This window comes from Sceloporus occidentalis, unplaced genomic scaffold, assembly GCF_023333645.1.
Source record: "Sceloporus occidentalis isolate IW3139 unplaced genomic scaffold, rSceOcc1.0.p SCAF_1, whole genome shotgun sequence".
In the NCBI taxonomy this organism is placed as follows: Eukaryota; Metazoa; Chordata; class Lepidosauria; order Squamata; family Phrynosomatidae; genus Sceloporus; species Sceloporus occidentalis.
The window spans coordinates 183,881,336-183,908,158 of NW_028316981.1; the positions used below are offsets into that span (position 1 = coordinate 183,881,336).

The 26,823-nt window shown below is 47.2% G+C and overlaps 1 protein-coding gene across 1 annotated transcript in view; it reads right to left on the minus strand.

The window, feature by feature from the left end:
* LOC149323011 (deoxyribonuclease-1-like 1) overlaps positions 1–23,614 on the minus strand; it is a 41,429-nt gene extending 17,815 nt beyond the window's left edge. Inside the window, exon 1 of the mRNA XM_089486133.1 lies at positions 23,428–23,614. The gene's annotated coding sequence lies outside the window, so the exon portion shown is untranslated. The remainder of the gene's footprint in view (positions 1–23,427) is intronic.
* Positions 23,615–26,823: the final 3,209 nt, after the last annotated feature.

The following is a 26,823-nucleotide window of genomic DNA, read 5'->3' on the forward strand; positions in this document are numbered from 1 at the left end:
ACCCAGGCCAGAATCAACTACCAGATTCAGTCAGTTTAAGCACGAGCCACAGGACTGAGGTCCAGATCCTGCACCCTCCCCAATCCCTTTTGAACTACCTTTCTGCTTGCAGGGAGTGATTTCTCCTCTCTTTCCCCCTTCAAACTATGGGGGCAAATGACCCAGGCCAGAATCAACTACCAGATTCAGTGAGTTTAAGCACGAGCCACAGGACTGAGGGCCAGATCCTGCACCCTCCCCAATCCCTTTTTGAACTACCTTTCTGCTTGCAGGGAGTGATTTCTCCTCTCGTTCCCCCTTCAAACTATGGGGGCAAATGACCCAGGCCAGAATCAACTACCAGATTCAGTGAGTTTAAGCACGAGCCACAGGACTGAGGTCCAGATCCTGCACCATCCCCAATCCCTTTTTGAACTACCTTTCTGCTTGCAGGGAGTGATTTCTCCTCTCTTTCCCCCTTCAAACTATGGGGGCAAATGACCCAGGCCAGAATCAACTACCAGATTCAGTGAGTTTAAGCACGAGCCACAGGACTGAGGTCCAGATCCTGCACCCTCCCCAATCCCTTTTTGAACTACCTTTCTGCTTGCAGGGAGTGATTTCTCCTCTCTTTCCCCCTTCAAACTATGGGGGCAAATGACCCAGGCCAGAATCAACTACCAGATTCAGTGAGTTTAAGCACGAGCCACAGGACTGAGGTCCAGATCCTGCACCCTCCCCAATCCCTTTTTGAACTACCTTTCTGCTTGCAGGGAGTGATTTCTCCTCTCTTTCCCCCTTCAAACTATGGGGGCAAATGACCCAGGCCAGAATCAACTACCAGATTCAGTGAGTTTAAGCACGAGCCACAGGACTGAGGTCCAGATCCTGCACCCTCCCCAATCCCTTTTTGAACTACCTTTCTGCTTGCAGGGAGTGATTTCTCCTCTCTTTCCCCCTTCAAACTATGGGGGCAAATGACCCAGGCCAGAATCAACTACCAGATTCAGTGAGTTTAAGCACGAGCCACAGGACTGAGGTCCAGATCCTGCACCCTCCCCAATCCCTGATGAACTACCTTTCTGCTTGCAGGGAGTGATTTCTCCTCTCTTTCCCCCTTCAAACTATGGGGCAAATGACCCAGGCCAGAATCAACTACCAGATTCAGTGAGTTTAAGCACGAGCCACAGGACTGAGGTCCAGATCCTGCACCCTCCCCAATCCCTGATGAACTACCTTTCTGCTTGCAGGGAGTGATTTCTCCTCTCTTTCCCCCTTCAAACTATGGGGGCAAATGACCCAGGCCAGAATCAACTACCAGATTCAGTCAGTTTAAGCACGAGCCACAGGACTGAGGTCCAGATCCTGCACCCTCCCCAATCCCTGATGAACTACCTTTCTGCTTGCAGGGAGTGATTTCTCCTCTCTTTCCCCCTTCAAACTATGGGGGCAAATGACCCAGGCCAGAATCAACTACCAGATTCAGTGAGTTTAAGCACGAGCCACAGGACTGAGGTCCAGATCCTGCACCCTCTCCAATCCCTTTTTGAACTACCTTTCTGCTTGCAGGGAGTGATTTCTCCTCTCTTTCCCCCTTCAAACTATGGGGGCAAATGACCCAGGCCAGAATCAACTACCAGATTCAGTGAGTTTAAGCACGAGCCACAGGACTGAGGTCCAGATCCTGCACCCTCCCCAATCCCTGATGAACTACCTTTCTGCTTGCAGGGAGTGATTTCTCCTCTCTTTCCCCCTTCAAACTATGAGGGCAAATGACCCAGGTCAGAATCAACTACCAGATTCAGTGAGTTTAAGCACGAGCCACAGGACTGAGGTCCAGATCCTGCACCCTCCCCAATCCCTTTTTGAACTACCTTTCTGCTTGCAGGGAGTGATTTCTCCTCTCTTTCCCCCTTCAAACTATGGGGGCAAATGACCCAGGCCAGAATCAACTACCAGATTCAGTGAGTTTAAGCACGAGCCACAGGACTGAGGTCCAGATCCTGCACCCTCCCCAATCCCTGATGAACTACCTTTCTGCTTGCAGGGAGTGATTTCTCCTCTCTTTCCCCCTTCAAACTATGGGGCAAATGACCCAGGCCAGAATCAACTACCAGATTCAGTGAGTTTAAGCACGAGCCACAGGACTGAGGTCCAGATCCTGCACCCTCCCCAATCCCTTTTTGAACTACCTTTCTGCTTGCAGGGAGTGATTTCTCCTCTCTTTCCCCCTTCAAACTATGGGGGCAAATGACCCAGGCCAGAATCAACTACCAGATTGAGTGAGTTTAAGCACGAGCCACAGGACTGAGGTCCAGATCCTGCACCCTCCCCAATCCCTTTTTGAACTACCTTTCTGCTTGCAGGGAGTGATTTCTCCTCTCTTTCCCCCTTCAAACTATGGGGGCAAATGACCCAGGCCAGAATCAACTACCAGATTCAGTGAGTTTAAGCACGAGTCACAGGACTGAGGTCCAGATCCTGCACCCTCCCCAATCCCTGATGAACTACCTTTCTGCTTGCAGGGAGTGATTTCTCCTCTCTTTCCCCCTTCAAACTATGGGGCAAATGACCCAGGCCAGAATCAACTACCAGATTCAGTGAGTTTAAGCACGAGCCACAGGACTGAGGTCCAGATCCTGCACCCTCCCCAATCCCTGATGAACTACCTTTCTGCTTGCAGGGAGTGATTTCTCCTCTCTTTCCCCCTTCAAACTATGGGGGCAAATGACCCAGGCCAGAATCAACTACCAGATTCAGTGAGTTTAAGCACGAGCCACAGGACTGAGGTCCAGATCCTGCACCCTCCCCAATCCCTTTTTGAACTACCTTTCTGCTTGCAGGGAGTGATTTCTCCTCTCTTTCCCCCTTCAAACTATGAGGGCAAATGACCCAGGCCAGAATCAACTACCAGATTCAGTGAGTTTAAGCACGAGCCACAGGACTGAGGTCCAGATCCTGCACCCTCCCCAATCCCTTTTTGAACTACCTTTCTGCTTGCAGGGAGTGATTTCTCCTCTCTTTCCCCCTTCAAACTATGGGGGCAAATGACCCAGGCCAGAATCAACTACCAGATTCAGTGAGTTTAAGCACGAGCCACAGGACTGAGGTCCAGATCCTGCACCCTCCCCAATCCCTGATGAACTACCTTTCTGCTTGCAGGGAGTGATTTCTCCTCTCTTTCCCCCTTCAAACTATGGGGGCAAATGACCCAGGCCAGAATCAACTACCAGATTCAGTGAGTTTAAGCACGAGCCACAGGACTGAGGTCCAGATCCTGCACCCTCCCCAATCCCTGATGAACTACCTTTCTGCTTGCAGGGAGTGATTTCTCCTCTCTTTCCCCCTTCAAACTATGGGGGCAAATGACCCAGGCCAGAATCAACTACCAGATTCAGTCAGTTTAAGCACGAGCCACAGGACTGAGGTCCAGATCCTGCACCCTCCCCAATCCCTGATGAACTACCTTTCTGCTTGCAGGGAGTGATTTCTCCTCTCTTTCCCCCTTCAAACTATGGGGGCAAATGACCCAGGCCAGAATCAACTACCAGATTCAGTGAGTTTAAGCACGAGCCACAGGACTGAGGTCCAGATCCTGCACCCTCCCCAATCCCTGATGAACTACCTTTCTGCTTGCAGGGAGTGATTTCTCCTCTCTTTCCCCCTTCAAACTATGGGGGCAAATGACCCAGGCCAGAATCAACTACCAGATTCAGTGAGTTTAAGCACGAGCCACAGGACTGAGGTCCAGATCCTGCACCCTCTCCAATCCCTTTTTGAACTACCTTTCTGCTTGCAGGGAGTGATTTCTCCTCTCTTTCCCCCTTCAAACTATGGGGGCAAATGACCCAGGCCAGAATCAACTACCAGATTCAGTGAGTTTAAGCACGAGCCACAGGACTGAGGTCCAGATCCTGCACCCTCCCCAATCCCTGATGAACTACCTTTCTGCTTGCAGGGAGTGATTTCTCCTCTCTTTCCCCCTTCAAACTATGGGGGCAAATGACCCAGGCCAGAATCAACTACCAGATTCAGTGAGTTTAAGCACGAGCCACAGGACTGAGGTCCAGATCCTGCACCCTCCCCAATCCCTTTTTGAACTACCTTTCTGCTTGCAGGGAGTGATTTCTCCTCTCTTTCCCCCTTCAAACTATGGGGGCAAATGACCCAGGCCAGAATCAACTACCAGATTCAGTGAGTTTAAGCACGAGCCACAGGACTGAGGTCCAGATCCTGCACCCTCCCCAATCCCTTTTTGAACTACCTTTCTGCTTGCAGGGAGTGATTTCTCCTCTCTTTCCCCCTTCAAACTATGGGGGCAAATGACCCAGGCCAGAATCAACTACCAGATTCAGTGAGTTTAAGCACGAGCCACAGGACTGAGGTCCAGATCCTGCACCCTCCCCAATCCCTGATGAACTACCTTTCTGCTTGCAGGGAGTGATTTCTCCTCTCTTTCCCCCTTCAAACTATGGGGGCAAATGACCCAGGCCAGAATCAACTACCAGATTCAGTGAGTTTAAGCACGAGCCACAGGACTGAGGTCCAGATCCTGCACCCTCCCCAATCCCTGATGAACTACCTTTCTGCTTGCAGGGAGTGATTTCTCCTCTCTTTCCCCCTTCAAACTATGGGGGCAAATGACCCAGGCCAGAATCAACTACCAGATTCAGTCAGTTTAAGCACGAGCCACAGGACTGAGGTCCAGATCCTGCACCCTCCCCAATCCCTTTTTGAACTACCTTTCTGCTTGCAGGGAGTGATTTCTCCTCTCTTTCCCCCTTCAAACTATGGGGGCAAATGACCCAGGCCAGAATCAACTACCAGATTCAGTGAGTTTAAGCACGAGCCACAGGACTGAGGTCCAGATCCTGCACCCTCCCCAATCCCTTTTTGAATTACCTTTCTGCTTGCAGGGAGTGATTTCTCCTCTCTTTCCCCCTTCAAACTATGGGGGCAAATGACCCAGGCCAGAATCAACTACCAGATTCAGTGAGTTTAAGCACGAGCCACAGGACTGAGGTCCAGATCCTGCACCCTCCCCAATCCCTGATGAACTACCTTTCTGCTTGCAGGGAGTGATTTCTCCTCTCTTTCCCCCTTCAAACTATGGGGGCAAATGACCCAGGCCAGAATCAACTACCAGATTCAGTGAGTTTAAGCACGAGCCACAGGACTGAGGTCCAGATCCTGCACCCTCCCCAATCCCTTTTTGAACTACCTTTCTGCTTGCAGGGAGTGATTTCTCCTCTCTTTCCCCCTTCAAACTATGGGGGCAAATGACCCAGGCCAGAATCAACTACCAGATTCAGTGAGTTTAAGCACGAGCCACAGGACTGAGGTCCAGATCCTGCACCCTCCCCAATCCCTTTTTGAATTACCTTTCTGCTTGCAGGGAGTGATTTCTCCTCTCGTTCCCCCTTCAAACTATGGGGGCAAATGACCCAGGCCAGAATCAACTACCAGATTCAGTGAGTTTAAGCACGAGCCACAGGACTGAGGTCCAGATCCTGCACCCTCCCCAATCCCTTTTTGAACTACCTTTCTGCTTGCAGGGAGTGATTTCTCCTCTCTTTCCCCCTTCAAACTATGGGGGCAAATGACCCAGGCCAAAATCAACTACCAGATTCAGTGAGTTTAAGCACGAGCCACAGGACTGAGGTCCAGATCCTGCACCCTCCCCAATCCCTTTTTGAACTACCTTTCTGCTTGCAGGGAGTGATTTCTCCTCTCTTTCCCCCTTCAAACTATGGGGGCAAATGACCCAGGCCAGAATCAACTACCAGATTCAGTGAGTTTAAGCACGAGCCACAGGACTGAGGTCCAGATCCTGCACCCTCCCCAATCCCTTTTTGAACTACCTTTCTGCTTGCAGGGAGTGATTTCTCCTCTCTTTCCCCCTTCAAACTATGGGGGCAAATGACCCAGGCCAGAATCAACTACCAGATTCAGTGAGTTTAAGCACGAGCCACAGGACTGAGGTCCAGATCCTGCACCCTCCCCAATCCCTGATGAACTACCTTTCTGCTTGCAGGGAGTGATTTCTCCTCTCTTTCCCCCTTCAAACTATGGGGGCAAATGACCCAGGCCAGAATCAACTACCAGATTCAGTGAGTTTAAGCACGAGCCACAGGACTGAGGTCCAGATCCTGCACCCTCCCCAATCCCTTTTTGAACTACCTTTCTGCTTGCAGGGAGTGATTTCTCCTCTCTTTCCCCCTTCAAACTATGGGGGCAAATGACCCAGGCCAGAATCAACTACCAGATTCAGTGAGTTTAAGCACGAGCCACAGGACTGAGGTCCAGATCCTGCACCCTCCCCAATCCCTGATGAACTACCTTTCTGCTTGCAGGGAGTGATTTCTCCTCTCTTTCCCCCTTCAAACTATGGGGGCAAATGACCCAGGCCAGAATCAACTACCAGATTCAGTGAGTTTAAGCACGAGCCACAGGACTGAGGTCCAGATCCTGCACCCTCCCCAATCCCTGATGAACTACCTTTCTGCTTGCAGGGAGTGATTTCTCCTCTCTTTCCCCCTTCAAACTATGGGGGCAAATGACCCAGGCCAGAATCAACTACCAGATTCAGTGAGTTTAAGCACGAGCCACAGGACTGAGGTCCAGATCCTGCACCCTCCCCAATCCCTTTTTGAACTACCTTTCTGCTTGCAGGGAGTGATTTCTCCTCTCTTTCCCCCTTCAAACTATGGGGGCAAATGACCCAGGCCAGAATCAACTACCAGATTCAGTGAGTTTAAGCACGAGCCACAGGACTGAGGTCCAGATCCTGCACCCTCCCCAATCCCTTTTTGAACTACCTTTCTGCTTGCAGGGAGTGATTTCTCCTCTCTTTCCCCCTTCAAACTATGGGGGCAAATGACCCAGGCCAGAATCAACTACCAGATTCAGTGAGTTTAAGCACGAGCCACAGGACTGAGGTCCAGATCCTGCACCCTCCCCAATCCCTGATGAACTACCTTTCTGCTTGCAGGGAGTGATTTCTCCTCTCTTTCCCCCTTCAAACTATGGGGGCAAATGACCCAGGCCAGAATCAACTACCAGATTCAGTGAGTTTAAGCACGAGCCACAGGACTGAGGTCCAGATCCTGCACCCTCCCCAATCCCTGATGAACTACCTTTCTGCTTGCAGGGAGTGATTTCTCCTCTCTTTCCCCCTTCAAACTATGGGGGCAAATGACCCAGGCCAGAATCAACTACCAGATTCAGTCAGTTTAAGCACGAGCCACAGGACTGAGGTCCAGATCCTGCACCCTCCCCAATCCCTGATGAACTACCTTTCTGCTTGCAGGGAGTGATTTCTCCTCTCTTTCCCCCTTCAAACTATGGGGCAAATGACCCAGGCCAGAATCAACTACCAGATTCAGTGAGTTTAAGCACGAGCCACAGGACTGAGGTCCAGATCCTGCACCCTCCCCAATCCCTGATGAACTACCTTTCTGCTTGCAGGGAGTGATTTCTCCTCTCTTTCCCCCTTCAAACTATGGGGGCAAATGACCCAGGCCAGAATCAACTACCAGATTCAGTGAGTTTAAGCACGAGCCACAGGACTGAGGTCCAGATCCTGCACCCTCCCCAATCCCTTTTTGAACTACCTTTCTGCTTGCAGGGAGTGATTTCTCCTCTCTTTCCCCCTTCAAACTATGGGGGCAAATGACCCAGGCCAAAATCAACTACCAGATTCAGTGAGTTTAAGCACGAGCCACAGGACTGAGGTCCAGATCCTGCACCCTCCCCAATCCCTTTTTGAACTACCTTTCTGCTTGCAGGGAGTGATTTCTCCTCTCTTTCCCCCTTCAAACTATGGGGGCAAATGACCCAGGCCAGAATCAACTACCAGATTCAGTGAGTTTAAGCACGAGCCACAGGACTGAGGTCCAGATCCTGCACCCTCCCCAATCCCTTTTTGAACTACCTTTCTGCTTGCAGGGAGTGATTTCTCCTCTCTTTCCCCCTTCAAACTATGGGGGCAAATGACCCAGGCCAGAATCAACTACCAGATTCAGTGAGTTTAAGCACGAGCCACAGGACTGAGGTCCAGATCCTGCACCCTCCCCAATCCCTGATGAACTACCTTTCTGCTTGCAGGGAGTGATTTCTCCTCTCTTTCCCCCTTCAAACTATGGGGGCAAATGACCCAGGCCAGAATCAACTACCAGATTCAGTGAGTTTAAGCACGAGCCACAGGACTGAGGTCCAGATCCTGCACCCTCCCCAATCCCTTTTTGAACTACCTTTCTGCTTGCAGGGAGTGATTTCTCCTCTCTTTCCCCCTTCAAACTATGGGGGCAAATGACCCAGGCCAGAATCAACTACCAGATTCAGTGAGTTTAAGCACGAGCCACAGGACTGAGGTCCAGATCCTGCACCCTCCCCAATCCCTGATGAACTACCTTTCTGCTTGCAGGGAGTGATTTCTCCTCTCTTTCCCCCTTCAAACTATGGGGGCAAATGACCCAGGCCAGAATCAACTACCAGATTCAGTGAGTTTAAGCACGAGCCACAGGACTGAGGTCCAGATCCTGCACCCTCCCCAATCCCTGATGAACTACCTTTCTGCTTGCAGGGAGTGATTTCTCCTCTCTTTCCCCCTTCAAACTATGGGGGCAAATGACCCAGGCCAGAATCAACTACCAGATTCAGTGAGTTTAAGCACGAGCCACAGGACTGAGGTCCAGATCCTGCACCCTCCCCAATCCCTTTTTGAACTACCTTTCTGCTTGCAGGGAGTGATTTCTCCTCTCTTTCCCCCTTCAAACTATGGGGGCAAATGACCCAGGCCAGAATCAACTACCAGATTCAGTGAGTTTAAGCACGAGCCACAGGACTGAGGTCCAGATCCTGCACCCTCCCCAATCCCTTTTTGAACTACCTTTCTGCTTGCAGGGAGTGATTTCTCCTCTCTTTCCCCCTTCAAACTATGGGGGCAAATGACCCAGGCCAGAATCAACTACCAGATTCAGTGAGTTTAAGCACGAGCCACAGGACTGAGGTCCAGATCCTGCACCCTCCCCAATCCCTGATGAACTACCTTTCTGCTTGCAGGGAGTGATTTCTCCTCTCTTTCCCCCTTCAAACTATGGGGGCAAATGACCCAGGCCAGAATCAACTACCAGATTCAGTGAGTTTAAGCACGAGCCACAGGACTGAGGTCCAGATCCTGCACCCTCCCCAATCCCTGATGAACTACCTTTCTGCTTGCAGGGAGTGATTTCTCCTCTCTTTCCCCCTTCAAACTATGGGGGCAAATGACCCAGGCCAGAATCAACTACCAGATTCAGTCAGTTTAAGCACGAGCCACAGGACTGAGGTCCAGATCCTGCACCCTCCCCAATCCCTGATGAACTACCTTTCTGCTTGCAGGGAGTGATTTCTCCTCTCTTTCCCCCTTCAAACTATGGGGCAAATGACCCAGGCCAGAATCAACTACCAGATTCAGTGAGTTTAAGCACGAGCCACAGGACTGAGGTCCAGATCCTGCACCCTCCCCAATCCCTGATGAACTACCTTTCTGCTTGCAGGGAGTGATTTCTCCTCTCTTTCCCCCTTCAAACTATGGGGGCAAATGACCCAGGCCAGAATCAACTACCAGATTCAGTGAGTTTAAGCACGAGCCACAGGACTGAGGTCCAGATCCTGCACCCTCCCCAATCCTTTTTTGAACTACCTTTCTGCTTGCAGGGAGTGATTTCTCCTCTCTTTCCCCCTTCAAACTATGGGGGCAAATGACCCAGGCCAGAATCAACTACCAGATTCAGTGAGTTTAAGCACGAGCCACAGGACTGAGGTCCAGATCCTGCACCCTCCCCAATCCCTGATGAACTACCTTTCTGCTTGCAGGGAGTGATTTCTCCTCTCTTTCCCCCTTCAAACTATGGGGGCAAATGACCTAGGCCAGAATCAACTACCAGATTCAGTGAGTTTAAGCACGAGCCACAGGACTGAGGTCCAGATCCTGCACCCTCCCCAATCCCTGATGAACTACCTTTCTGCTTGCAGGGAGTGATTTCTCCTCTCTTTCCCCCTTCAAACTATGGGGGCAAATGACCCAGGCCAGAATCAACTACCAGATTCAGTGAGTTTAAGCACGAGCCACAGGACTGAGGTCCAGATCCTGCACCCTCCCCAATCCCTTTTTGAACTACCTTTCTGCTTGCAGGGAGTGATTTCTCCTCTCTTTCCCCCTTCAAACTATGGGGGCAAATGACCCAGGCCAGAATCAACTACCAGATTCAGTGAGTTTAAGCACGAGCCACAGGACTGAGGTCCAGATCCTGCACCCTCCCCAATCCCTTTTTGAACTACCTTTCTGCTTGCAGGGAGTGATTTCTCCTCTCTTTCCCCCTTCAAACTATGGGGGCAAATGACCCAGGCCAGAATCAACTACCAGATTCAGTGAGTTTAAGCACGAGCCACAGGACTGAGGTCCAGATCCTGCACCCTCCCCAATCCCTTTTTGAACTACCTTTCTGCTTGCAGGGAGTGATTTCTCCTCTCTTTCCCCCTTCAAACTATGGGGGCAAATGACCCAGGCCAGAATCAACTACCAGATTCAGTGAGTTTAAGCACGAGCCACAGGACTGAGGTCCAGATCCTGCACCCTCCCCAATCCCTTTTTGAACTACCTTTCTGCTTGCAGGGAGTGATTTCTCCTCTCTTTCCCCCTTCAAACTATGGGGGCAAATGACCCAGGCCAGAATCAACTACCAGATTCAGTGAGTTTAAGCACGAGCCACAGGACTGAGGTCCAGATCCTGCACCCTCCCCAATCCCTGATGAACTACCTTTCTGCTTGCAGGGAGTGATTTCTCCTCTCTTTCCCCCTTCAAACTATGGGGGCAAATGACCCAGGCCAGAATCAACTACCAGATTCAGTGAGTTTAAGCACGAGCCACAGGACTGAGGTCCAGATCCTGCACCCTCCCCAATCCCTGATGAACTACCTTTCTGCTTGCAGGGAGTGATTTCTCCTCTCTTTCCCCCTTCAAACTATGGGGGCAAATGACCCAGGCCAGAATCAACTACCAGATTCAGTCAGTTTAAGCACGAGCCACAGGACTGAGGTCCAGATCCTGCACCCTCCCCAATCCCTTTTTGAACTACCTTTCTGCTTGCAGGGAGTGATTTCTCCTCTCTTTCCCCCTTCAAACTATGGGGGCAAATGACCCAGGCCAGAATCAACTACCAGATTCAGTGAGTTTAAGCACGAGCCACAGGACTGAGGTCCAGATCCTGCACCCTCCCCAATCCCTGATGAACTACCTTTCTGCTTGCAGGGAGTGATTTCTCCTCTCTTTCCCCCTTCAAACTATGGGGCAAATGACCCAGGCCAGAATCAACTACCAGATTCAGTGAGTTTAAGCACGAGCCACAGGACTGAGGTCCAGATCCTGCACCCTCCCCAATCCCTGATGAACTACCTGAGTAGAGAGAAACGCTGGACAGAACGCAGAGAGTGTGTGTGTGGGGGGGAAATCGCCTGACACAATCTGATTGGCTGAGAGATTCCACGGGGAGGCAGGGATATTGTCTATGATTGACAGATCGCTTGACCAATTAGCAGGCGGAGAACATTTCTATTTCCCCCTCCCCTTCGGTTGTCATAGCAATGGGTTGGGCCTAGTCAAAGGCATATTAGCATATGCTTAAGTCATAGTCGACATGTGTTCTAGTAAAAGGGAGCCAGGAGGGATCATGTGAGGTCTCTATAGGCCAAAGCTAACATCATGAGGGGCATGGGGAAAAGCCAGTCAGGGAGTTAACATAAATAATGTTAATAATATCCATCACCATGATATAGGGATATAATAACCTTCTGTGCTTTAATTCTATTCTTTGCATATTTGTTGTGTGAAGATAAAGTGTTCAACACCCCACACAGAAATGAGGGGGAACGCCAGGCAGACAGACAGGGATCTTTGAAATTGTTCAGTTTCTACAGGAATATGGCAGCTGCTTGTTATCATGGATGAAAAGCATCAGCAAGATGTCTAGGAGAAGAGAGGAGGAGCCAAGCCATCTGAAGCATTATAGTGCCTTTGAAGAACCTACTGAGGTATTTTTATATCCTTCTTCACTGTTTTTCCATCCCTTTCCTTAACCGTAATTTTAACCCTTGTAGTCACTTTTGCTTGAAAGACAGAGATGAACTCCATCATCTATTATTTCTTTGCTTTGCAGCATCCAGTCACATCTTCAGAAGAATGCAGAGGAGGAAGACATTCCAAAGCAAAGTTGCAGATGAGGAACGAAGCGTCAGAGGAAATAGCCAGCCACATCCTCCTCCTCAACCCAGGCCTCATGAGTTTCAGTCTTGAACATGACCACATCTGTAGCTCATGTCTTGTGCTGCTGGAGGAATGAAGGAAGGAGCTCTGGTCAAGTCTGAGCCATCTGTGAGCACCAGGGCCAGGAAGAGAAGCCATGGCAGGATCTCTTCCTCTCAGCCCTTCTCCATGCAATTGCCTACAAACAGGTAAGGTTCCAGAGCTCTGCTCCATCCAATGAGACAAAATATCTGAAGGTAAAGTACATTAAAACCCAGGTGAGTATTCCTTCTCCTAACCTGAAGCCCCTTTCATAATAGTCATGCATGATCTATCAATGTGTCACATCTAGCAAACAAAAAAAATGGCAAGAAGATGGCAAGGTCAAGCAAACAACAACTGTGGAGATTATTGCACTGCGTTCTGAGAGAACGGAACGCATTTGAGTATACCGCACGTATGTGTTACAATCGGGTTCTCAGAACGCTTAAATGTGTTCCAAATGTGTTCCAGGAGGGTACAGATATGAATGTGTTCCCAGAGAGCTGGAACGTGATGAGAACGTTCCAACAGAGGTGTGTGCGATATTCTTATCTGTTCTCAAATCCGTTCTCTCATTCCTCCGTCTCCTGATTGGCTGAAAGAATGACAGGCAGGGAGGGAGGCAGGCAGGCGAGCGACTGCAGTGAGGGAAGGTGTGTGTGTGTGTGAGGGAAGGAAAGAAGGGAAAGAGAGAGAAAGAGAGAGGGAAACAGGGGGGCCAGAGCAGAGAGCAAGAGGGAGAGGGTCTGGCTGCTTCTGCGGGGGCCTCTAGTGTCATGTCCAGCGGGGCTCCTGTGCTGGCAGCCTGCAGGAGGCAAGGATGGCAGGGATGCCCAGGACCTTCTCCTCCTTCCCTCCAGGAAGGAACCCACAAAAGCTCCTCTGTTTGGAGCAACACACAAAAGCAAGCAAACAACTCCCAGAATTCCATAGCAAAGAGCCAGACAAGAATTAAAGCGGGGAGGGAAGCTCACAGGCCCCACCTGGAATATTGTGTCCAGTTCTGGGCACCACAATTCAAAAAGGAGCGTGTCCAAAGGAGGGCGACTAAAATGGTGAAAGGTCTGGAAACCATGCCCTACAAGGAACGACTTAAGGAGCTGGGGATGTTTAGCCTGGAGAAGAGAAGATTAAGAGGTGATATGATAGCCCTGTTTAAATATTTGAAGGGATGTCACATTGATGAGGGAGCAAGCTTGTTTTCTGCTGCTCCAGAGACTAGGACCCGGAGCAATGGATGCAAGCTCCAGGAAAAGAGATCCCACCTCAATATTAGGAGGAACTTCCTGAGAGTAAGGGCTGTTCGACAGTGGAACACACTCTTTCCTCGGAGTGTAGTGGAGTCTCCTTCCTTGGAGGTCTTTAAGCAGAGGCTGGATGGCCATCTGTTGGGGATGCTTTGATTGTGATTTCCTGCATGGCAGAATGGGGTTGGACTGGATGGCCCTTGTGGTCTCTTCCAACTCTATGATTCTATGAAGGCACACATTACATGCGCACACACACAGGAGGCAAAAGGCTGACAAGCAGCCAAAATGGGGAATTGGGATGACAGCAGAGGACTCTTCTTTTCTAACCGGTTTAAAGAGCTGCTATGGCTGCCGGGGCTCTGCCCTTGGCCCAGTCCCCTCCCTGGCAACTTGCTTTTCTTCGGCTTGAAGAGACCTGCATGGAGCTCCTCCTTCTTCCCAACCTTGCAAAGGAGGTTTGGGATGTAACTTGCAAGGCTCATCTCTCCTCATTTCTCTTTCTCCCTGCCTTCCTCCCGATCCCTCCTTCTTCCCTCCCTTCCCTCCCTCCTCCTTTCCCCCCTCTCTCTCACACACACACCCCTTCCCTCACTGCAGTCGCTCGCCTGCCTGCTTCAATGCCTCCCTGCCTGTCATTCTTTCAGCCAATCAGGAGCCGGAGGCGGCCTTGGTGGAATATGTTCTCGGAACGGTTTCAGGAATCGCTGTGCGGTAAAATGCAGTTCTGATCACGGTCTGATCACGTTCTAGTTTACTAATGCAGTAATATCTGTTCCAGGAACGTTCTCATCACGTGATGATAGGAACGGTCTCAGAACGCAGTGCGATAATCTCCTGTGGTTTCCAAAACCCTGCAAGACATGACTTTGTATGACATCAAGCCATTTGGTGGTGGTGGTGGTTCATTTTTTAGGGGTTTTCTTCTTTCCTGTATTAACAGGCCATGGAAAGATGTTCTAGGGCACAAAATAGTTTCATAGTTGCTGGTATGTTGAAGATGGAACTCCACAAACCTATGGGAAAATTTTGCAAGATTTGTGATAATTTCGTAAGAGAAAATGCATCAGAATGACTTAAGAACAGAAACTATCAGCCTAGTCTTGACTAGTCTGACTGCGAATAAACACACACATTTCCAAATTTCCTCCAAACTCTCTTCCTTCTTACTTAATGCCATTGTAACCTCCACACCACATCTCCTTTCATTGGAATCACTTCTTCCAAACTGGCTCCAAAGTCTGGTTTGCTTGCTGGTCTGCAAAACTTTAGAGTCAATCAAGTGAAGCTTCATGAAGCCCTCCTTATGGCTGGTAGATATAACCCTGAAGCTATGTTCCTTCAGATGCAGTAGTTGGGTTGGCTTCATTATCAGGGGGGAATCTTTGCTCCCAGAAACATGTGTTTTCTTCAGCCCCAAAGGCCATGCTGTCCAGGTAAACTTAGTCCTCCAGGTGAGGATTCTCCACTTCACCTCTGGTCCAAGAGCGCTTCCTCCATTTTTTGTGCAAACCGATAGCTATGCAAAGATGCTTCTTCTCCTCCATCTTGCAGACTTGGATAATTTTATTTGTATACTGCTTTTCCATAGATCAAAGTGGTTTACAGACCATTTAAAAACCATTAAAAACATCTCATAAAAATAGATAAAATCCACAAATACAAATTATACAAAATCTGAACACAATCATTCAACAGGGTAAGGCAGAGAATCGATGGGAATGGAAATACACAGCTTCATTTTACGGGGGGGGGGGGGGGGAGGGGGAAGGCTTGACAGAAGAGGAAGGTTTTGAGCCTCTTTTTAAATGTTACCAGGGAGGTCACAAGACGGAGCTCCTCGGGGAGACCATTCCAAATTTGTGGGGCCACCACTGAATAGAATGACAACAGAAGGACTGAAGCACCATTATACAAGAAAGCTGAGAATATGTGGCTGCAGCATCCATCATGCACAACAAAGTGAAGCAAAAGTTTAATTTCTGGAAGCCATTTGCAATCTCACCCTTTTCTTTTCAGGCACTATAAACATCCCATAATAAATGGTTTTTATTGCTGTATATCAGGTTTCTGCAGATAAATGTGGAGAGGTCATCGAGGACGCCCATTAATTCATACAAATATCTTAACAGGTATTAACTTTAAAAAAAAGTCAAGGGATGTACAAGAATGAAACCTGTGAATGCAGAACATTTAAGAATGATGGAGAACATCTCAACAGTTGTTGTTATTATTATTATTTATCTTTAGTTTGGTTCAACTTGTGGCTGCATCAGTGCATTAGGGCTTTGCAAATGCTGCCATTTTTATGTGGAATGCATTTAAAACTTTCTGACATTCCTGAGTGTTTTGTGCAATTTCAAACTTGATGCAAACTGCTTTCAAATTTTTCCTTTTATTATTTATGAGCATCTTGGGAGTTATGAGCCAAAATAGCAACATTTCTAAGATTTGGATTATTATTATTATTATTATTAACCTTTATTTATGAAGCGCTGTAAATTTACACAGCGCTGTACATGCAATCTTTTTAGTTAGACGGTTCCCTGCCCTCAGGCTTACCATCTAAAAAGACATGACACAGAAGGAGAAGGGAGTGGTGGAGGGAAAGGGTAAGAGGTCCAGCAGTTCCTCTCTACCTCCAAGGCCTGGACCAAGGCAGATGGACTGGAGGGAGGGCTTGGCTTCATAATGGATGGTTAATTATTATCCAGGGGAACTACATACTCTCAAGTAGGATAATACATATACAGTACATAGCAATACAGGAAATGGTTTGATAAACAGGCACCAAAAGAACAACAAATAGTAAGCGACAATTATGCAATGCCTGGGAAGGCTTCTCGGAACAGGATGGTCTTCAACTCCATTTTGAAGCTGGTTAAAGAAGTGATGGCTCTTGCTCGCGGGGGAAGAAGGTTTCAGAAGTGAGGGGCAGCGAGTGAAAAGGGGCGAATCCGGGATGGGGCAGAGGAAGTCATGGGCTGGGACAGCAGACCTTGACTACCAGAACGGAGGGCCCTAGTGGGAAGGTGAGGAGAAAGAAGGTCTGATAAGTAAGGAGGGGCCAGTCCATGGAGGGCTTTAAATGTCAACAGCAGGAGCTTATACTGAATGCAGAAGGGGAGAGGGAGCCAGTGAAGGGATGCCAACACTGGAGAGATGTGGTCAGAGCGGTGGGCGGAAGTGATAATGCGTGCAGCTGAATGCTGGACAGAGATTAAAGGACGGAGGTGAGAAAGAGGAAGCCCAGCCAGGAGGACATTACAGTAATCAAGTCGTGAGACCACTAGGGCATGGACCAGGATCTTGGCAGTAGAGGCAGAGAGATATGGTCGGATTTTGGCAATATTGTACAAAAAGAATCTACAAGCCTTGGCTGTGGTCTGGATCTGAGGGATACACGACAGAGAAGAATCAAAGATAAAACCAAGACTGCGGGCTTGCTGGACTGGTTGAATAGAAATGTTGTCCACAGAGACAGAAAAGGAGTGTTGAAGGGTGGGCTTAGGAGGAAAGACAAGAAGCTCCGTCTTGGACATGTTGAGCTTCAAACGCCGATGGCGCATCCACTGCGAGACAGCTGTGAGACATGATGAAACTTGCTGTTCAAGCCTTGGAGAAAGGTTGGGGTGGAAAGATACAGCTGGGTGTCATCGGCATACAGATGGTAGGAAAAACCAAAAGAACTAATGAGTTTACCTAAGGACAGTGTGTAGAGAGAAAACAGAAGGGGACCCAGAACAGAGCCCTGGGGAACTCCAACAGATAAGGGAACAGGAGAAGAAGTCTGACCACCTGCGACCACTGCAAAAGATCTGCTAGACAAGTAAGATCTAAACCAGTCGAGAACAGAGTCTGAGAACCAAGGTCAGAGAGTATGTCAACTAGGAGACAGTGATCAACGGTATCAAAGGCTGCAGACAAATCAAGATGCTGTTCAAGCAATGATGGATGCTGTTCAAGCAATGATGGATGCTGTTCAAGCAATGATGGATGCTGTTCAAGCAATGATAGCCGAGGCCACAAATGTATTTAAAAGATTTATTTATATTTATATAGTTACTGTTTCAGCTTCAAAATAATAACTTCCATTATGATGCACCTCTTGTTCTGTAGCAGTTAAAGTTTCAGCAGGGAATGGCAGCAGCTGAGCAAGAAGGACCATGAATGGGACAGCCAATGGTTGAATATTTCATGCCTTTGTACTGGATCGATTTTCCAGGTTTCCTTCTAGGAAAGAAGAGAGGGTGGTTGGTTTTTTGTGGGATTTTCTGCCTCAGGTGCCCAAATGCCTTCATTCGCTTGGCTACCTTCACTTCCAGGAGTGGAGGGTGGCATTTGGAGGTTTGCTTCAGGCAGCAACATCAATTGGGTCAGTGCTGGCAGGGTCAAGAGCATCTGGCAAGAGTAGGCCAACCCTTAGAAAGGAGAATAAAAGTAAAATAGGGGCTTGTGGAAAACAGTGATTCCTTTGGGAAGAGGAGAAGTCCCAAGAGAAAAACCAAAGACAATAAGCTAATCAGAATGAAGGGGGCAAAGAATAAAACCAGAATAGGTAAGAGGAAAGAAAAAGGGCAACTGGAAAAGATGGCAGTAACCGACAAGGCCATGTTGGTAAAAAAAAAAAAGAGGTGAAAACAAAAGGCAGACCATGGTGAAGCTGCTCAAAGATTTAAAGAGGCAGGGAAGCCAATGGCCGGAAGCTTCTTTTCCAGTGAGTGTTTGAACTCTAGTTGCTGGTCATACTGGATTGGTGGAATGGAATCATGGCTTCTTGGTCCCCAACGTTCTAGTGCTCAATGGTATCAATGGTGAATCCTTAATATTCAAAGGCTTTTGGCTTTCCAAGGAATCATCTTCCAAGTGAATCTTTATTCCACAGTTTCACTGTCGAAAATGCCTTGCTCCAATTTCTTGGCCATCTTACGAATGATGCTCCACCATATTTGCCAAAGGTGGGTGACGTCCATAGGCTTTTCAGTCCAATATCAGAGCAAGCTGGGAACGTCTGAATGAAGCTGCTTCTAACCAAAGGAGTCTCTTTTTGTGTGAGTATTGTAAATATTGCATATGAAGTTTTTATCTAATGAATTTATTATTGTGAAGAAGGAGAAGGGTGTGGGTTAAATCAATAGAGAAGCCTATCAAAGGGATTGTCCCCAGGTAAGAAATTATCAGGAATGAGCTTCTTGAACACTGAACATTTAAAAGCTGCTGATATATTTCAGAGGAAGGCCAAAAACCTTTGGACCTATACCAGGAAGACTATAAGTAAAAGCTTGCATTGCATTTTTAGCAGTGAGGAGACCTCAAAAAGACAGCCATCAGAAGACCTAAGCAGCTCAGCCTCAAGTGGATAAAATTCCTTGAGATATTCTGGCCTCTCTCTCTTTCCGCTTCACTTCTTTTCCAATTCTGTTTGTTTAGACTGCAAACTTTAGGTTAACTTCAGGCCCAAACAGACAGGCCCGAAGTTTTTTGAGGGGCTTTCGGGCTATGTGGCCATGTTCTAGCAGAGTTTCTTCCTGACGTTTCGCCAGCATCTATGGCTGGCATCTTCAGAGACAGTCCCAAAATTGCAGGAAATTTTTGTAGCTTTTGATCTTCAGAATCATGGGAAATGTGAAGGTACTGCTTAACCAATGTTCAACCATAGCCTTCTGTGTGTCCTTCTTGAACATGGACCACTTCTGGGATGAACTTAAGAATGCCACTGAAGAAAGAGGAGGGGAGCCAAGTATTTCTCCAACATCTGAGGCCCATTCACACTACGAAAATAATGATGAATCCTCGTTGAATCCTTGTTGTTTACAGACATCCTGAATGCACTCAATGCACCTTGGGGGGGGGGGGGGCTGGCCAAACCTCCCACTTAACCTGAGATATTTTATACCATTTCCCCAGCACCTTTTTACTGAAAGATCCGCAGCATTGGCAGTGTGAATAAGCTTTCAAATAGATTTGGATAGCTCTGTATCGTTCCTTCCCAAAAAAGAAGACAAAGAATTCATAAGCAGGGGTGGCATATTTGAAATTGTGGCTCCATTCTAACCTGAAAGAATGGCATTTGTGAATAACACAGGGTTAAAGTGACTGAAAGAGATTTGCGAAACCAAAGCAAAAAGGGAACAACAAAACCCAATATGCACTGTCATGGCAATGCGAATCTCCTGGGGGGGGGGGGGGGGAACGACAGTGTGAACGGCCCCTGAGTCTGTGGTTGCACAGCTATGTACTTCTTTTCCCAATGATCGAATGATTGATTTATCATTGTAAAATTTCCAATTCTTGCAGAGGAGTCATTTTATGAGTACTTATGGACACAGAAACAACACTGCAATACTTTCAGCCAAACAATCACCAGGTATTATCTTGCTAAGAATTTATTTTTTTTAACCCAAGGTTTACAACTCAGAGGAAGCCTTCTTATTCCAATTATTTAATAATTGCTTGATCACTGTATTATCTTGCAGGTGAATCTTATTTGAGTCTTTATAGACACATGAACAACACTGCAATGCCTTCAGCCACAAGGTGCGAGTTTTGTAGGAATGATTTTTTTTAACCTAAAGTTTCTAATACATCTCCGAGGAAGTCCTCTTATTCCAATTATTTAATGATTGATTGATCATTGTATTATCTTGCAGGTGAAGCTTATTTGAGCCCGCATTTTGCTTGTAATCCTGAAAGAAACTCTATCATCTTTTCTTTCTTCTCTTTACAGCATCCAGTTGGATCTTCACAAGAACTGAAAGGATGAAGACATTCCTAAGGAAACTTGTAGCTGAAGAAGGAAGACTTGAAGGAAATGGGACCACCCGACTTAGGTCGTGGATCTGATGGGCGTGGTTTCTGATGCTGCGGAGCACGGAATCGGGAGCACTGGGACCCGGGGGTGCTGAGGGCTAGCGATGTCGCCAGTGCGGGGGCGGCATCGATTCAGCGTTCCCGGTGACATGGGGCAAAGATGCGCTCATGCGCATAGCCAGTGACTTTTAAGTGGTTATCAGGATAGGGGCCGGTTCCCCTGCTATCATCCTGAATGCCTGGGCGTGGCCAGGCGAATGGTTCATCGATCAACACGGGTTGGTGGATGTCAGATCCAGACCTCATGCTTTCTGGCCAACCCTCATGTGAGGTTTTGTATATTCAATAAAGTTGTGGCCTTCTTATTGCCAATATGTGTCTGCTCATTTTGTCCACCCGGCAACCCCTTCTCCTCTGCAAATAGTCAGCAGGATCTCTTCCTCTCATCTCTTCTCCATGCAATCGCCCAACAACAAGTAACGCTTAAGAGCTCTGCTCCATTCAATGAAACAAAGTAACCAAAGGAGAAGTCCATTAAAACACAGATGAGTAATGCTCCCCCCAAAGCCCCTTTTGTTGGATCAATCCCATGCAACAGCCATTAATGTTTTGTCATTCACCAGGTCAATGTGAAAACCCGTGAATTCCTGTAAACATCTTAACAGAAGTTATCTTCAAAGGACATTAGTGCAATTAAGAATGACGGGCAAGATCTTAACAGAAGTTAACTTCAAGAAAACTGTCACAAGGTGAGTGATTTCCAAAAACAAATCCTGTGGATGCAGAACATTAAAAAATGAACGACGTCTCAGAAGAAAGCCAAAAACCGATGGCCAACAAACCTGGGCAATAGGATGAAATGCATCAGCAAGTTTAGGGAGAGAAGGAAGCAGCCAGGCCTTAAAAAGCATCAAAGAACCTTTTAAAAACCCACTGAGGTATTTGTACACCTCCTCCTTCCTGAGTGTTTCTCCATCTCTTTCCATTGTAGTCACTGTTGCTTGTAAGACTGAAGTAAACTTCATCGTCTATGTTTTCTTTGCTTTGCAGCATCCTGTGCGATCTTCAAAAGAGCAAGCCAGGAAAAGCAAACATATCCTCCTCCTAAGTTTCCATCTGGCACAAGGTCCATATCCATAGCCCACTTATTGTGCTGATGTAGAAAGGAAGGAGGAAGAATGAAAGGGCAACCTAATGCGTCTCTCACTGGATTGATCCCATGCAACAGCCATGCAGGATTTATCAGTACATCACATCTAGCAAACAGGGAAGATGACATGAAGATGGCAAAGTCAAGCAGACAACAATGCCGCATTTCCCCGAACGCTGCAATATGCGAATTCATGTTTTATGTTGTTCGGTTTTTAGAGGTTCTCCTCTTTCCTGTGTTAACAGGACTTGAAAGGATATTCTAGGACATTGGTTCCCAACCTGGGGGTCGCGATCCCCTTGGGGGTCGCTCAACTGTTTCACAAGGGTCGCCTTAGACCACCCTCAGAGCCCCAAACAAAAGGCTTCTAGCCTTTGCTGAAGGCTGCAGGGCAGCCACAGGCTTAGCAACTGCCCTCAACAATGGACTTGGAGGGGCAGCGGAGATGGATGGCTTTCTTCCTGTCTCAGAACATAGAGCTTGCAAAAAGGGGGACTGCACAGCCAATGAGTTCCGGTTGCACTTTGATCCACTGGGGGTTTCGGGGCTGGATTCTGTAAAGAGGGTTTGCATTACTATGCTCTGAAGCTGAGACAGTGTGACTTCTTGCCCAAGGTAAACCTATCATGGGGTAGCTGGGCTGAGTTCTCCAGAGTGGGTTTGCATTGCTATACTCTGAAGCTAAGTACGATTTACAGTACGATTCACAACAGTAGCAAAATTACAGTTATGAAGGAGAAACAAAAATAATTTTATGGTTGGGGGTCACCACAACATGAGGAGCTGTATTAAAGGGTCACGGCATTAGGAAGGTTGGGAACCACTGTTCTAGGACATGAAACATTTCATAGTCACTGATATGTTGGAGATGGGACTCCACAAACCTAGGGAACAATGTCTAGAAATTTCCCCCCTAGATTTATGAAGATTTTATAAAGGAAAATGCATCAGAATGGTTAGGAACAGAAACCATTAGCCTAGCTTTGACTGAACTGCATGCCAGTAAAAACACATTTCCAACTTCCCTCCAAACTGCCATTGTAACCTCCACATCACATCTCCTTTCCTTTGGACTCACTTCTTCCAAACGAGCAAGGAAGCTTGATTTGCTTGGGCAAGAAGTCACACTCTCTCAGCCCCAGGGGAAGGCAAGGCCAAGCTCCATTTCAACAAATCTTGCCAAGAAAACCTCACAATAGGTTCACTGACCTAGGGTCCCCATACGCTGGGAACTTGAAGACACACAACAACACAACAACAAAAAACCATGCAAAGTTCATGGGAATGCCACAGCTGACAGACGACTTAAACGTCACACACATAAGGTTCACACAACTAAGCTGACAGGTGGAGCAAAATAGCATGCGTGCGCATTGCCCTTATCCAACGATCCAACCAGACCCTCAGGTTAGAGGCAGGAACAGATTATATTCCATAACATTGAGCCATGGCAGTTCAAGGTGGTGTTACCCTGGATTACTTCTGGAGTGTGGATGCAGCCTTATAGTTATGTGAAGTCAGATATGGAACTCAGTCCCCCCAGTTGCTCATGATGTGTGTGTGTGGTCTATGTGTGTGTGGGAAGGAATCACATGCAATAATAATAATAATAATAATAATATATAATCTGCTTCCCAGCCAGTGTGGTACAGTGATCTGAGTGTTGGACTACAACTCTGGAGACCAGGGTTCGAATCCAGGCTCATCCACAGAGACCCACTGGGTGACCTTGGGCAAGTCACACTCTCTCAGCCTCAGAGGATGGCCATGGCAAGCCCCCTCTGAACAAATCATGCCAAGAAAACTACATGATAGGTCCACCACCTTAGGGTCACCATGAGTCAGAAACTACTTACAGGCACACAACAACAACAACAACAACAACAACAACAACAACAACACCCAGCTCACTTACAGATCGAGCCTGTTTACTCCGAGGGAATCCAGCTGGAGTTCAAAAGGGATCTTTGCATTCTCTGGATCCTCTTTAATCCATTCCTAGTTTGAAGGGTTTCTATAAGGCAGCAAAATATTTCATTGCAGGGACACAGGAAGGAGACGTAGCAGAAACATTGGAGTTTGCTGGAAGTCTCTCTCCTCGATCTTGCAGGATCGATTGGGGACCGGATCTGAGATCCACCCAGGGGGACCGATCCTTTTTAAGAGAGATCAGAAGTGATCCTCCTTAGTGGATCTCTCCTCCCAGGATGACACATGGCCAGAAGAGACGCCATCCAGGAAGGGCGACTCCAGCCTGTGGGTTGTGTGTGTCTGTGTATTTGTCTCCCCCCCCTCCTCCTTTCAACTTCAGGATCCTTCCTCTCCCCCCAGACCCCTGTCCCTTTTGGCTCCCAGCAGCACTCCTTTTCTCACCCCCCCATCCAGGAACAAAGGAGCAGATTGAATCTAGTTTCGCAATCGAAGCGAAACTGGATGCAGGCCAGAGAGTGCTCTCTCAGCCCTGAGGCTTGAAGTTGCAAGCGAAACCGTAGCAGGACTGGTTTCTTCCTGGAGAGGTCCCCTGAGCATGTGCAGAGAGGGCCAGCCTGGATCACAGGGCCGCCCAAGTCAGGCTGCTGCCTGAAGCAGGGCAGCAAGGATTGCTTGGGGTGAACTGCCCTCCTAGACTGATGGATGAGACCTCTCCTAGAGCCCCTGTCCTCTGCCTCTCTGCTCAGGTCTTGCAAAGTCATCTCCAGGGACCTCTCTGATGGAGTCCATTCATCTGGCATGGGTTCTTCCCCTCTTTCTCCCTCTCTCTACCTTCCCCAACATCATTGTCTTTTCTAAGTGATTCCTGCCTTCTCAGGATGTGGCCAGTCTGACAGCTTCAGTTTGGTCATCCTGGCTTCCAGGGAGAGTTTGGGTTGATCTGTTCTGGAATCCATTTATTTCATAGAATCATAGAGTGGGAAGAGACCCCTAAAGGCCAACCAGTCCAACCCCCCTTCTGCCATGCAGGAACTCACAATCAAAGTACCCCCGACAAATGGCCATCCAGTCTCTGTTTAAAGACCTCCAAAGAAGCAGACACCACCACGACATTCAGTGACATATGGGAATTACGATTTATGAGTAACATTACTACAAAAACATTCCTAAGGCTCCTGTATGGCATAAAGATTCTGTATGGGGGGTGGTGACCAGACATTCTCCTTTTCTGGGACATGTCCTACATTTCAACCTTCTGTCTAGTATAAATTTGAAAATGTCCTCCATTCTGAAAGTAACTAAGAAGCAAGAATTTATATGAGTGCTTTCAGCTTTTATTTTGCAATGTCCTACATTTTTTCTTGAATGTCCTAAATTGTGAGATGCCTTATCCTCATTTGCGGTTAGGACATGAAACTATGAGTTATGACAACAGGCAACCTTATAAGTAGAGAGAAAAGAACTGAGATATCAGTCCCCACCATGATCATCCTCAGGAAAATGGATGCCCATTTTGCAAATGCAATATCCAAATGCAAGCTTTCCCTGTGTGGAAAGACTGTTATCCTTGATCAAGGAGGTTCCCTTCCTCTCCAGAACAAAACAGACTTGCAGTCTGTCTCAGGAGCAAATAACAACTTTATTGTTATGATTCTAAAATGTATAAGATTGCAAGGTGATGTTACAGATGACTAAACATTCACAAGTATGTTACAGACATTCCCCTGACTTCATTTGGCGCATGTCCCTACTTGGTGTTAGTTTTTAACAATTAACAACTGAGCATTCAATTCATTGTCTTGTTGCTCAGATGTCTCTAAAAGAAATACATTTCATAATAGGAACTGCACTCTTCAGTAGTCCAGCATTTGCAACTGTATCTCTGCCTCTGTTGCAGGTGGTTTCCCCTTGATTAGGACTTTGTAGTATGGTTTCACTTTGGTCTGTTAGTAGTTTCAGATTTGGAAGCAAAGAAAAGCAAGTGTGGGGTTAAGCTGGTCTACCTTCTGTCAGTCTCGGAGATATCAATCTATCCATTTCCCAGGTTAGGGATTAGGAGAAATAATTAATATTTTTCATTACTGAGTACTTGGAACCAGGGAAGGGCTCTGGTTTCTACTTTCAGTGCCAATCTGAGAGATGCCACCATGGTGAAAACTAGTGCAAAGAGATGGATCTTTTTAGTTTCCTTTAATTAGTTTCTCTGTACCCTTCTCATCCATCCAGATAGAGGAAGGAGATATATCCAGCCTTTTGACATAACTACAGCTCCAGGTGGTGGTATGTTGGTAAGTTGGATAGTCAAAGTGAACACCCTAAAAACCCTCATCTTCCATGAGGACAGGAGCTAGGAAGGTGAGTTGTGGTGCTGCGTTCTTCATTGTGAGATGTCTTCCATCAGAACATAGTCTCCATTGTGACACATCCCTGCTGGCAGCCTTTGAAAGGCCTGGCTGAAAGCAGTCCTTTGTGGAGAGAAAGGAGATCAAGGGAGAAGGAGAGAGGAGTTGGTTTAGTAAGTTTGAGTGTGTGATGAGTGAGCGAGTGAGAGTCAGCCTTCTAAAAAAATTACTTATAGCTTTGCATCCTTTTAGACACAGGCGTTTTAGAAAATTAGTTAGAGAGACCTGTTGGTTTTATTTATCTGCTAATGTGCTTTACTATTGCTTAGCAATTAGTTTTATTTCTGTAAGTACTATAATATAATCTTTAGAGGGGTGTTGTGATGTTTTTTTTAACCATTTAAAGAGTAAGAGTTATTTTACTCTTGTTGTTGAAGAAAGGTAGGCAGGAAGAGGGGCTGAGGAAGAACAGTCAAGGAAAAGGCAGAAACTGATCTCCTAAAAGATGTGAATAGTCTTTCTTTCTGGTTTCTAGTTGTGTTTCTTTCTATCTGGGCCCTTCAGACTTTGTTCTTCCAGCCATGGCCCACTTCTAACTTCCATGGTGCATTGCCCAAACGGACAGATCCTCAGTGGTACATTTCTTTTTCTTTTTCTGATACTTGCATTTCATTCTCTTTTCCACTAATCCTAATCTTACAATGAATACTGAAATACTAACTGGAGCAAAATATAAAATGTGGTCATGGAAAATGCAAATGTACTTGACTACAATGGGACTATGTAAAACAATAAATGGGCAGAGACTCACAGAAGAAGGAATACGTCAACAACAGTTTGATGAAAATGCAGAGAAAGCAGCAGTTTATATTTGCTTGTCTATAGATCCCAGCATTGCATATCATATTCAAGATTTAACTGGTGCAAAACAAATATGGGACAAATTAAGAAACTGTTTGGTTCTACAAGTACTTCTAACCAAACAGTATATGATAATCATATACAGGTGATAGCCATCAAATTACAAGAATGATTAA